Source organism: Lepus europaeus, chromosome 2 (genome assembly GCF_033115175.1).
Source record: "Lepus europaeus isolate LE1 chromosome 2, mLepTim1.pri, whole genome shotgun sequence".
In the NCBI taxonomy this organism is placed as follows: domain Eukaryota; kingdom Metazoa; phylum Chordata; class Mammalia; order Lagomorpha; family Leporidae; genus Lepus; species Lepus europaeus.
In genome coordinates, this window is record NC_084828.1 from 28,134,709 (window position 1) to 28,148,363 (window position 13,655).

The 13,655-nt window shown below is 38.2% G+C and overlaps 1 pseudogene; it reads right to left on the reverse strand.

Annotated features, from left to right (window-relative positions):
• Window positions 1–7,557: 7,557 nt before the first annotated feature.
• LOC133747499 (ferritin heavy chain-like) lies at window positions 7,558–8,094 on the reverse strand (annotated as a pseudogene).
• Between the last annotated feature and the right edge of the window lie 5,561 nt (window positions 8,095–13,655).

The following is a 13,655-nucleotide window of genomic DNA, read 5'->3' on the forward strand; positions in this document are numbered from 1 at the left end:
CCAATAACTGACACAGAAATTGAAACAGTAATAAAGGCCCTCCCAACAAAGAAAAGCCCAGGGCCAGATGGATTCACTGCTGAGTTCTACCAGACATTTAGAGAAGAACTAACTCCAATTCTTCTCAAACTATTCAGAGCAATCGAAAAAGAGGGATCCTCCCAAATTCTTTCTATGAAGCCACCATCACCTTAATTCCTAAGCCAGAAAGAGACGCAACATTGAAAGAGAATTACAGACCAATATCCCTGATGAACATAGATGCAAAAATACTCAATAAAATTCTGGCCAATAGAATCCAACAACACATCAGAAAGATCATCCACCCAGACCAAGTGGGATTCATCCCCGGTATGCAGGGATGGTTCAACATTCGCAAAACAATCAACGTAATACACTACATTAACAGACTGCAGAAGAAAAACCATATGATTCTCTCAATAGACGCAGAGAAAGCATTTGATAAAATACAACACCCTTTCATGATGAAAACTCTAAGCAAACTGGGTATGGAAGGAACATTCCTTAATACAATCAAAGCAATATATGAAAAACCCACGGCCAACATCCTATTGAATGGGGAAAAGTTGGAAGCATTTCCACTGAAATCTGGTACCAGACAGGGATGCCCTCTCTCACCACTGCTATTCAATATAGTTCTGGAAGTTTTGGCCAGAGCTATTAGGCAAGAAAAAGAAATTAAAGGGATACAAATCGGGAAGGACGAACTCAAACTATCCCTCTTTGCAGATGATATGATTCTTTATTTAGGGGACCCAAAGAACTCTACTAAGAGACTGCTGGAACTCATCGAAGAGTTTGGCAAAGTAGCAGGATATAAAATCAATGCACAAAAATCAACAGCCTTTGTATACACAGGCAATGCTTCGGCTGAGGAAGAACTTCTAAAATCAATCCCATTCACAATAGCTACAAAAACAATCAAATACCTTGGAATAAACTTAACCAAAGATGTTAAAGATCTCTACGATGAAAACTACAAAACCTTACAGAAAGAAATAGAAGAGGACACCAAAAAATGGAGAAATCTTCCATGCTCATGGATTGGAAGAATCAATATCATCAAAATGTCTATTCTCCCAAAAGCAATTTATACATTCAATGCAATACCCATTAAGATCCCGAAGACCTTCTTCTCAGATCTAGAAAAAACGATGCTGAAATTCATATGGAGACACAGAAGACCTCGAATAGCCAAAGCAATCCTGTACAACAAAAACAAAGCCGGAGGCATCACAATACCTGATTTTAGGACATACTACAGGGCAATTGTTATCAAAACAGCATGGTATTGGTACAGAAACAGATGGATAGACCAATGGAACAGAATAGAAACACCAGAAATCAATCCAAACATCTACAGCCAACTTATATTTGACCAAAGATCCAAATCTAATCCCTGGAATAAGGACAGTCTATTCAATAAATGGTGCTGGGAAAATTGGATTTCCACGTGCAGAAGCTTGAAGCAAGACCCATACCTATCACCTTACACAAAAATCCACTCAACATGGATTAAAGACTTAAATCTACGACCCGAAACCATCAAATTATTAGAGAGCATTGGAGAAACCCTGCAAGATATAGGCACAGGCAAAGACTTCCTGGAAAATACTCCAACAGCACAGGCAGTCAAAACCAAAATTAACATTTGGGATTGCATCAAATTGAGAAGTTTCTGTACTTCAAAAAAACAGTCAGGAAAGTGAAGAGGCAACCAACAGAATGGGAAAAAATATTCGCAAACTATACTACAGATAAAGGATTGATAACCAGAATCTACAAAGAAATCAAGAAAATCCACAACAACAAAACAAACAACCCACTAAAGAGATGGGCCAAAGACCTCAATAGACATTTTTCGAAAGAGGAAATACAAATGGCCAACAGACACATGAAAAAATGTTCAAGATCACTAGCAATCAGAGAAATGCAAATCAAAACCACAATGAGGTTCCATCTCACCCCGGTGAGAATGGCTCACATTCAGAAATCTACCAACAACAGATGCTGGAGAGGATGTGGGGAAAAAGGGACACTAACCCACTGTTGGTGGGAATGCAAACTGGTTAAGCCACTATGGAAGTCTGTCTGGAGATTCCTCAGAAACCTGAACATAACCCTACCATACAACCCAGCCATCCCACTCCTTGGAATTTACCCAAAGGAAATTAATTTGGCTAATAAAAAAGCCATCTGCACATTAATGTTTATTGCAACTCAATTCACAATAGCTAAGACCTGGAACCAACCCAAATGCCCATCAACAGTAGACTGGATAAAGAAATTATGGGACATGTACTCCATAGAATACTATACAGCAGTAAGAAACAACGAAACCCAATCATTTGCAACAAGATGGAGCAATCTGGAAAACATCATGCTGAGTGAATTAAGCCAGACCCAAAGAGAAAAATATCATTTGTTTTCCCTGATCGGTGACAACTGAGTGCCAAAGGGGAAACCTGTTAAGTGAAATGGACACTATAAGCAACAATGAACTGATCAGCTCCTGTCCTGACTTTAGATGTACAATGTAATACTTTATCCATTTTAGTATTTGTTGTTATTGTTGTTGTTCTAGTACTATTGGTTGAACTCAGTAATTAACACACAATTATTCTTAGGTGTTTAAATTTTAACTGAAAAGTGATCCCTGTTAAATCTAAGAGTGGAAAAAGAGAGGGAGGAGATGAACAATTTGGAACATGCTCAATCGGACTGGCCGCAAATGGTGGAGTTAGAAACGTGCCAGGGGATTCCAACACAATTCCATCAAGATGGCATGTACCAATGCCATCGCACTAGTCCAAGTGACCAATTTCAGCTCACAATTGATAGCTCTGATAGGTCTAAGACTCAAAGAGATCACACAAACAAGACAAGAATCTGCTAATACTAACTGATAGAATCAAAAAGGGAGAGAAAGATCCAACATGGGAAGTGGGATACACAGCAGACTCATAGGATGGCAGATGTCCTAAACAACACTCTGGCCTCAGAATCATCCCTCAAGGCATTCAGATCTGGCTGAAGAGCCCATGAGAGTATAGCAGGCATGGAAAGCCAAAGATATCATGGAAAAAAAAAAAAAGACCTAAATGAAAGATCTCTGTGAGTGAGATCCCAGTGGAAAGAACGGGGCCATCAAAGAAGGAGGTACCCTTCTCCGAAGGGAGGAGAGAACCTCCACTTTGACTATGACCCTATCGGAATAAGATCAAAGTCAGCGAACTCTAAAGGCTTCCATAGCCCTGGCAACTCATGACTAGAGCCCAGGGAGATTACTGACGCCATGAACAGGAGTGTCAAATTGTTAAATCAGCAACAGGAGTCACTGTGTACTTACACCCCATGTGGGATCTGTCCCTAATGTGTCGTCTAAAGCCAAGTGATGCTATGACTGGTACTGAAACGGTATTTTTATGCTTTGCGTTTCTGTGTGGGCGCAGACTGATGAGGTCTTTGCTAATTATATACTGAAGTGATCTTCTGTATATAAAGAGAATTGGAAATGAAAAAAAAAAAAAAACCTGGTGTTAAAATGGAAATGGCATAGAAAATTAATTAATTTGAAAAAAAAAATTCTGTAGGATCTCTGTCTTTAATGTGCTGTACATTGCTATTTAATGCTATAATTAGTAATCCAATGGTAGTTTTTTCACTTGATGTTGCTATATGGGCAAAAAGTTGAAATCTTTACCTAATATATACTAAACTGATCTTCTGTATACAAAGAGAATTGAAAATGAATCTTTACATGAATGGAAGGGGAAAGGGAGCGGGAAAGGGGAGGGTAGCGGGCAGGAGGGAAGTTATGGGAGGGGGGAAGCCATTGTAACCCATAAGCTATACTTTGGAAATTTATATTCATTAAATAAAAGTTTAATTAAAAAAAAAAGTCATAGAAGTGTTTGGGAAAGAAGCAGGACATGAAGCCAACACACAAAAATCAACTGCCCTTGTATACATGGACAATGCCAAGGCTGCGATTGAGCTTTGAAAATCAATCCCATTCAAACTAGCTTCAGAAAAAATAAAATCCCTTGGAACAAATTTAACCAATGATGTCAAAGACCTCTACAATGAGAATTACAAAACATTAAAGAAAGAAACAGAAGAAAATACAAAAAAAAAAAAGGAAAATTCTTCCATGTTCATGAATTGGAAGAATCAGTATCATCAAAATGTTCATTCTTCTGAAAACAATTAACAGAATCAACCGAATACCAATCAAAATAGCAAAGACATTCTTCTCAGATCTAGAAGAAATGGTACTGAAATACATATGGAGGCATAGGAGAGCTCGAATAGGTAAAGCAATCTTATACAACAAAAACACAGTTGGAAGCATCACAATAGGATTCCAAGAGATACTACAAAGCATTTGTAATCAAAATGGCCAGGTATTGGTACAAAAATAGATGGATAGACCAATGGTACAGAATAGAAACACCAGAAATCAATCTAAGCATCTACAACCAACTTATATTTGACCAAGGAGCTAAAACCAATCCCTGGAATACGGACAATCCCTTCAACAAATGTAGCTGGGAAAACTGGATTTCCACATGCAGAAGTATGAAGCAAGACCATTACTTTCTACCTTACAAAAAAATCCATTTAACATGGATTCAAGATCTAATTCTATGACCCCAAACTATCAAATTATTATAAGAGTGGGAATAAGAGAGAGAGGAAGAAGTTTGTAACTGTAAAGCTGTTTAGTTCTGCATACATTTCTATAGACTTATATCTAAGTGTACAATTTAAAAACTGGACTCCAAATCCCATTAAAATTGATGGTAGAAATTCATTTTCATTGATAAAGTGATCAAATTAAGTGTTAAAGTGAACATATAGATAGAATTATCTGTTGAAGAGATCATATAAATAGCACCAAGTACCTGGCAATAACAATAGACATAATTAAAAAGGAGATAATATCCAACACGGAAATCAGTCCACACGGCAGACTCATAGAATGACATTGCTTTAAATAACACTCAGGCTTCAGAATCAGCCCTTAAGGCATTCAGATGTGGCTGAAAAGCCCATGAAAGCAGTTCAGGCAAGGGAAGCCAAGACACTGTGGCAAAAAATATCTCACATGAAGGATCTCTTTGAGTGAGACCACGGTGGGAAGAAGAGACCATCAGAAAAGGATGTGCTTTTTTTTTCTGAAGGGAGGAGAGAGTTTCCACTTTGCTTATATATGGCCTTGTCCAAATACTGACAGAGTTTGTGAATTAAAAAAATGTAGGCAGCTCATTTTAAGAGCCTCAAGTGGTCACTGATGTAATACATAAGAGTGTTAATTGTCAAGTTACAATAAGTGTCACTGTGCATTAACTACCCATGCAGGACCTCTCCTCTGAGTTGTATTGAGAGTTAACTGTAAAACCAGTTCTCAAACAGTTTGTGTGTGTGTGTGTGTGTGCAAATTGTTGAAATCTTTACTTAGTATAGAGTTGGTCTTTTTTTGTACAGTTAATTGAAAATGAATCTTAATGGAAATGAGACTGGCAAGGGGAGAGGGAAGAGGAGAAGGGATGGGAGTGTGGATGAGAGGGCTGGTATGGTGTGAAGAATCACTATATTCCTAAACATGTACTTATGAAAGTTGTATTCCTTAAAAATAAATTAAAAAATAAAAAGTAAAAAAAGACCACTGTTGCTCAAGAGTATAGACTATAGCTATAAACAATAATAAATATCAATATTAATTAAATTCATATATTTTACATTTTTTAGTACTCTATGTATTGGTTACCATAAATCAGTGAAAATATATATTTGTTTTTTGGAGACTAGCTTATTTCACTAGGCAAAATGTTCTCCAATTACTTATATTTTATTGCAAAAGATGAGATTTCAGTCATTTTTGTGATTGATTAATTTTCCATTATGTAAGTGTACCACATTTTCTTTATCCAGTCATCAGTTTTGGACATCCAGGTTGATTCTCTATCTTAGCTATTAGACTGGTTTAGCTATTAGACTGATTTCATTTCCCTGGGGGTAAATTCCTAGGAGTGCAATGACTGGGTAAAATGGAAGATCTATTTTCAGATTTCTGAGGAATCTTCATATTGTTCTCCATAATCGCTGTACTAATTTACATTCTCACCAACAGTGTATTAGCATACCTCTTCCTCTACATTCTCACCAGCATTTATTGTTTTTGATTTTTGGATGATAGCCATTCTAATGGGGGTGAGATGAAACCTAATTGTGGATATTATTTGCACTTCACTAATGGCTAGTGATCCTGAACTGTAGGGAACATAGCTTCTGCCAAAGCATTCTCAGTGAAGATGTGTCCTTTCTGAACATAGGGTGCATCCACAGAATATGGGGAACAGCTTTGTCTAAGCACTCTCAGTGAGGATACATCCTAGACACAGGATGTGGCCGTAGGAACTGATTAGGGATAGCAGATAACCTATTACTTAGAAGAGCATTGAGCCCTTATGGGTATGTTGGTTCCCACAAGGACATGCAGCTGCCTTTTCAGACTGGTTTATCTAGTAATCTAAGTCACAAAGCATCCCACCAATGTCTTGACAATCATGTTCTTGATAATCTTGATTATCAAGTAATGTTACAAGTAATCTTAGAGTTACATGAGCATGCACATGTTCCATACAAATGGTGGCTATAATCCTTGTCAATAAGAGAGACATGCTGGGGTTGTCTGTTGGCATTCTTCAGAGGAAGAGTTCCTGTGTCCTGTCTCTCCTTTCATTTACAACACCCTCAACAATGAACATCTTTTCATGTGACTATTGGCCATTTATAGGTTATCCTTTGAAAAATCCCTTTCCATATCCTTAGCCCATTTCTTAACTAGGTTGTTTGTTGTTGAATTTCTTGAGCTCCTTATATATTCTGGATATGAATCTTTTATCAAATGTATACTTTACAAATATTTTCTCCCATTTTGTCTGTTGCCTCTTCCCTTGATTGGGTGTTTCCTTTGCTCTGCAGAAACTTCTTAGCCTCATGTAACCTTACTTGCCTATTTTTGCCTTTATTACCTGTTCTTCTGGAGTCTTATCCAGGAAGTCCTTGCTGGTCAATGTCCTGTGCTGTTTCCCTTATGTTTTCCTCGAATAATATGATGGTTTCAGGTCTTGGGTTTAAATCCATGGTCTCTTGAGTTGATTGTTATATAGCATGTAAAGTAGGGATCTTGATTCACACTTCTGCATTTGTGATGTTAGCTTGTTTCTCAATGATTAGTAGGTTGTATGTGTGCGGATTAATTTCTGGGATTTTTAATCTGTTCCATTGGTCCACATCTATTTTTGTGCAAGTACTAGGCTCTTATGATTATAACTGCCCTGTAATGTGTCTTTTTGTCGTGGGGGTTACCAGATTTCTTTATTTGAAGGAATGGAACAAATCAAAATACATAAGTGAATGTTTGGTACAATATATAGAAAAGGTAAAGGTAGCCCCAACATACATACACTGCCTTGGTGCATAGCCAGGAAAGTTGCACTATGGCTATGGGGAAGTAAGCCTAATTCTTTAGCTCTTGTTATCACTTTGTCCGAGGTTGTGTTTATCTAAGATACTCTGCCATGCCAGATTCGAGGCTCCCATTTTTCACAAGTTGGTTAAGTGGTCACAAAATTCTTTGATGGACTTCACCTGCTCATTCAGATAATGAGTCTCAATGAAGTCATACAAATGGGGGTCACTTTGATCAGTGGCCAATTTGTACATCTGATTGATTCACATTTTTTTCCAAGTGCAATGCACACTCCCATTGCATTCAACCCACTTTCCCAGTCATGGTCCTGTCTCTTGATGTCCTGAAAGAAGATTCGGCCCCCTTACTGGTTCTGCGGTTTCACCAGTTTCTCAGCTTGTTTCCTCTCCAAGTGAGACTGGTGGGGAAAGTATTCAGTGAAGTTCTTCAAAGATGCATCATCACGGTCAGAGGTAAGACATGGACAGGTAGACATGGGAGGCCTGGAGCTCCAGGTTGACCTGGCAGTTGATGCTGGCCCCCAAGTCCTTGTGGTAGCTCTAGGTCACTTGCGAAGAAGATATAGTTGTCATGGGTAGCTGAAAGATGGCGGCAGTGGCTACACAGAGCTGGAGCGGTGACAAGGGCTTGTGGGCCAAACGAGGGCAGGTGCTAAGTAGCCAGCTGGGGAAAGTGTCAAGTGCCTGATCTGTCCAGGCACTGTTGAAGCAGGAAACCATGGCAACTCTCTGGGAAGAAAGCACATCTGGCCTGTAATATGTCTTGAAATCTCATATTGTGATGCCTTCAGCCTCATTTTTCTAGTTTAATATTGCTTTAGCTATTTGTGGTGTATTGTGATTCCAATAAATTATAGGGTCATTGATTTGTAGAACTGAGAACAATGTCCTTTGGAATTTAGGATCACAATTAATCTAAATTGATTTGATTAGTATGGGCATTTTGAAGATATTATTTGTTCCAATCCATGAACATGGATGATTTTTTCCATTTTTCATTGTAGAGATCTTTCTCATCCATACCTAAATTTTCCAAAGTGTTTAAATTTTTTATTAATTTTTTAACTTTTATTTAATGAATATAAATTTCCAGTGTACAGCTTATGGATTACAATGGCTTCCCCCTACCATAACTTCCCTCCCACCCGCAACCCTACCCTCTCCCACTCCCTCTCCCCTTCCATTCACATCAAGATTCATTTTCAATTCTCTTTATACACAGAAGATCAATTTAGTATAAAGATTTCAACAGTTTGCACCCACATAGAAACACAAAGTGAAACATACTGTTTGAGTACTAGTTATAGCATTAAATCAAAATGTACAGACATTAAAGACAGAGATCCCACATGAGGAGCAAGTGCACAGTGGCTCCTGTTGTTGACCCAACAAATTGACACTCTAGTTTATGGTGCCAGTAACCACCCTAGGCTGTCGCCATGAGTTGCCAAGGCTATGGAAGCCTTCCAAGTTTGCCGACTCTGCTCATATTAAGACAAGGTCATAAAAGACAGAGTGAGGATAGTAACCAATGATCCTAAGAGTGGCATTTACCAGGTTTGAACAATTATACAGCATTAAGTGGGGAAGAGGACCATCAGCACACGCAGATTGGGAGTAGAGCCATTGGTGGTAGAGTAGAGGTTATGATTACAAAGGAATGAGGCCCAAGTATGCTAGACAGGGTCTAGAACAAAGGACAGAGTCATTATTAGAGGAGCTAAGAAAGGTGCTGTCTAAGCTACAATGAAGTTTTCTGATTGAGAGGCAAATAGAACCTGATAGAAGGGGCTTGATAATAATCTGGTGGGCTTTAGGCCTTGTAAGTTAAGAGGCCTAGACCTATCTATCTCTTCACATGGGGTATATCCTAAGGGAGGTGTGAACCTCCTAGGGGAAGGCACTCTGTTGACTTTCATTACTTGGCTGGCCTGGGAGGAGAGCTGGCCAGGTAAAGGCAGGGGGCATCTCTAACAAGAAATTTACAGTTCTGCCTTCAGTGTTGCTGACCCTACTTGACCGTCCCCTCAGCTGCAGTGGTCACTTTGGAAGTTGGGCTGAGTGAAGGGCTTTTCAGCTTAGAGCCAATAAGATCTGTGGCTCTGACCTGGGCATCCTTCGACTCCAGGGCAGGTCCATTTCCAGTGATTCAACTCTTGGCAGAGCTGCCAGGGCTCTTCACAAGCTGACTTCTGCTGAAGCCCAGGCTTACCACATTGAAAGCCACTGCAGTGGACTGGCCTGTTGGGTCTCCTTGAGGGCAGATCACTGTACAGATCAGCCATTAATAGGCCTGCCACCCATTGCTTCTGATGCCGAGCTTTCTTTTCCTCCTGGTTTGTGTTAAAGCAGACCAGAGGATGCAAGTCAAGGGAGTGCCCGTGTCCCATCTCTAATCATTGGTGGCCTGACCTACAAGTCTGTAGTCACAGGCATGTTTTGTAGTACTTTTTCTAAGGTAGACAATGCCCATGAGGAAAACTATATTCTCACTTTAAAACTTTCTTTCCCTTTGTTCTGAAAGGGAGGTTTTTTCTACTTACTGTATACTTCGCTGATGGCGAAGTGAATCTAGCTATGAGATTATTATTTAAGTTCTTATTTTGGCTATGCTATTACAGAAAAATGTTAGCCATCTCTTTTCTAAGGTCTAAAGATTAAATTGTACGTCCTACAGATTCCTTCATAATAGAATTAGTTTCCTACCTTGAAGAGAATAGAGAAATGAAAGAACCAGTTGGGCTTCGAATAGAGAAATGAGGGGGCAAGTCCTAGATTGCTTGCTGACAATAGCAATATTACATGAATACTTAGCAAATAGTTTCAACCATTAGATAACAACTTAAGAAAACATTTACCAGAGGGTCCAATGCCTTCTATAAATTTTAAGAATCATGTATTTGAAAACACCTCTTAAATATCTAACATAGTGTAGTTTGTTTAACCAGTAAATTTAAGCACAACCATATAAAATGTTTTTAGTTTCTTTCTTCCAACACGTTTAAAACATATGATACACAGATTCATGTCACACAAATTAAAATGTATCTTTGCTTAAATTTAGCAGCTTAAATTTATGGACAATCTTATCTATAAGCCATTTAAAATAAAACTCTTAATAAAATTTCCTATGTGGACATACAATAGGTACACACATATAACATAGCATAATAGACCAATATAGCAATTTTAATAATAGCTTTTAAAATCTTTAACTCTTTTTGTAGATTGCCAATTGATTTGAATTGCTTTTTGTTTTTAGTAACCTCAGTTAACCATACTTTCTCTCAGTTGGTACTGTTAATACATTATTGGTTTCATCTGTTTACAGAGCCATCCCAAAGTACTGAATACAATAGAAGTGGCTGGAAAAAGTCCATAGGAACCTATAGGAGGACAGCTAAACACAGAACCAACAACACTTTAGTTTTATGAGCAGCACATGATATATAACTATGGATGACAAAAGATTTTAAGTCGCCATGTTTAAAATTATAAACTCATCAACCAACAAGAGGCACTTGCTTACTTCACAGTATTTTTGAAAGCACCTGTAGGATTTGACAAGTATTTAACCCTTTAGGCCTCTGGGGCTTTCTCATTAAGATAACTATCATGTCTAGTAACACAAGATCATTAGACTTTTTAATTCTTGAACATTTGTATTAATAGCATTTTCCATTATAGAAACTTAAAGTTTGGTACCACTTCACATCTTGACAGTACTTCTAATATAATCCAAATAGCCTGATTAGTTGGTGTCTCTATAAGATGAGAGACATAGGTCCTTCGATTTTTTTCAGTTGGGCCCAAACTGGAAAAACCAAAGTCCAGGATTTACCGGAAATTTTAGAGTCCAGATTATTTGAAACTTTGATTTTTTGAATGCCTGTCAAGAATGCCAAGAAGGGGCCGGCGCCGTGGCTCACTAGGCTAATCCTTTGCCTTGCAGCGCCGGCATACCAGGTTCTTGTCCGGGTTGGGGCACCGGATTCTGTCCCGGTTTCCCCTCTTCCACACCAGCTCTCTGCTGTGGCCAGGGAGTGCAGTGGAGGATGGCCCAAGTGCTTGGGTCCTGCACCCCATGGGAGACCAGGATAAGCCCCTGGCTCCTGCCATCGGATCAGCGTGGTGCGCCGGCCGCAGCGCGCCAACCGCGGCGGCCATTGGAGGGTGAACCAACGGCAAAAGGAAGACCTTTCTCTCTGTCTCTCTCTCTCTCTTACTGTCCACTCTGCCTGTCAACAACAACAACAAAAAAAAAGAATGCCAAGAAGGCTCAAAATCCAAAATATCTGGTTGAAATAAGATTCCTTAATATCATGACATAACATAGATCATATTTTATTATTGTTACAAGGTGATTATTCAAATCTTTGAAAAGAAGCACATATTTAAATAACCCATAGCTCTTAATAAAAATTCAGCTGTTTTTGAACAATTAGAATTTAACAGACATCAAGAGAACATAATAGATTACTTTAACACATTGCTTTAACCGAGGAACAGAGTTTAATTCTATATCAAAGAGAAATTGAGCTTCCTGGGATCTTTTGCTGTGAGGTTTCCTTCCTTTACCTGCTTTCATATTGGTGACCATGTTTCTGTGTTTCTGTGTGTAACACATCTTTAAGCATCTTTTGCAGGGCAGGATGAGTGGCAACAAATTCTTTCAAATTCTGTTTGCTATGAAAAGTCTTAATTTCACCTTCACTCACAAATGAGAGCTTTGCAGGATATAATACTCTGGGCTGGCATTTTTTCTCTCTTAGTACCTGGGCTATGTCTTGCCATTCCCTTCTAGCTTGTAGGGTTTTTGATGAGAAGTCTGCTGTGAGTCTAATTGGAGATCCTCTAAGAGTAATCTGACGTTTCTCTCTTACACATTTTAGGATCTTTTCTTTATGTTTCACTGTTGTGAGTTTGATTACAACATGTCGTGGTGAGGATCTCTTTTGGTCATGTTTATTAGGGGTTCTATAAGCTTCCTGTACTAAGATGCCTCTGTCCTTCTCCAAACCTGGGAAATTTTCTGCTAGTATCTCACTGAAAATGCCTTCTAATCCTTTCTCCCTCTCCATGCCTTCAGGAACTCCTAGAACCCGAATGTTGGGTTTTTTAATAGTATCCTGTAGATTCCCGACAATATTTTTTAGATTTCTAATTTCTTCTTCTTTTCTTTGGTTTGCCTGTTTCCTTTCCTGTTCTCTGTCTTCTAAGTCTGATATTCTCTCTTCAGCTTAAGGTTTTTATCATGAAAGGATGTTGTATTTTATCAAATCCTTAATCTGAAACTATTGAGATAATCATGTGCTTTGTATTATTCAATTTGTCATTGTGATATATCATGCTTATATATTGGCATATATTGAACCATTTGTGTACCCCAGGGTTAAGTCTCACTTGGTCCAGGTGGTTGATTTTTTAGATATCTTGTTGGATTCAATCAGCTAGTATTTTATTTAGAATTTTCTCATCTATGTTCATCGGGGATATTGGTCTATGTTCCTCTTTCATTGCTGCATCTTCTGGTTTTGGAATTGAAGTGATGCTGGCCTCATAGAAGGAGTTTTGGAGGATTCACTCCTTTTTAATTGTTTTGAATAGTTTAAGAAGAATGATCACTTTGACTTTTAACTTATGAATTTCGTCTCTTAAAATTAAAATAATTATTAATAGATAATTACCATTTGATACTTGTTTTTATGTTATACTTTTTTAATCTCTCATAATCTTCCTTCATGGTGTAGTGGTCATCTACTAATTCTTTTTTATCCTTGATTACTTGGTTATTAATATTGGTAAATATTAATATTAATATTGGTAAATGCATTGTAGATTTTTGCTTTGTGGTTAGCATGAGGATTCCCAAAAATAGATTTGTTTATGACATGTTATCTTGAAGTGATAACATTTTAACATTGATTATAAAGATAGGGAAAGAGAGAAACAAAAACAAAGGGATGAGAAATCCTAACAAAGCACTGCACATTTGTGTCCATTCCTCCTACACACATTTTGAATATTTTTTAAGATTTTATTTATTTATTTGAGAGGTAGAGTTACAGACAGTTTGAGGGAGAGACAGAGAGAAAGGTCTTCCTTCTGTTGGTTCACTCCTCAAATGGCCACAA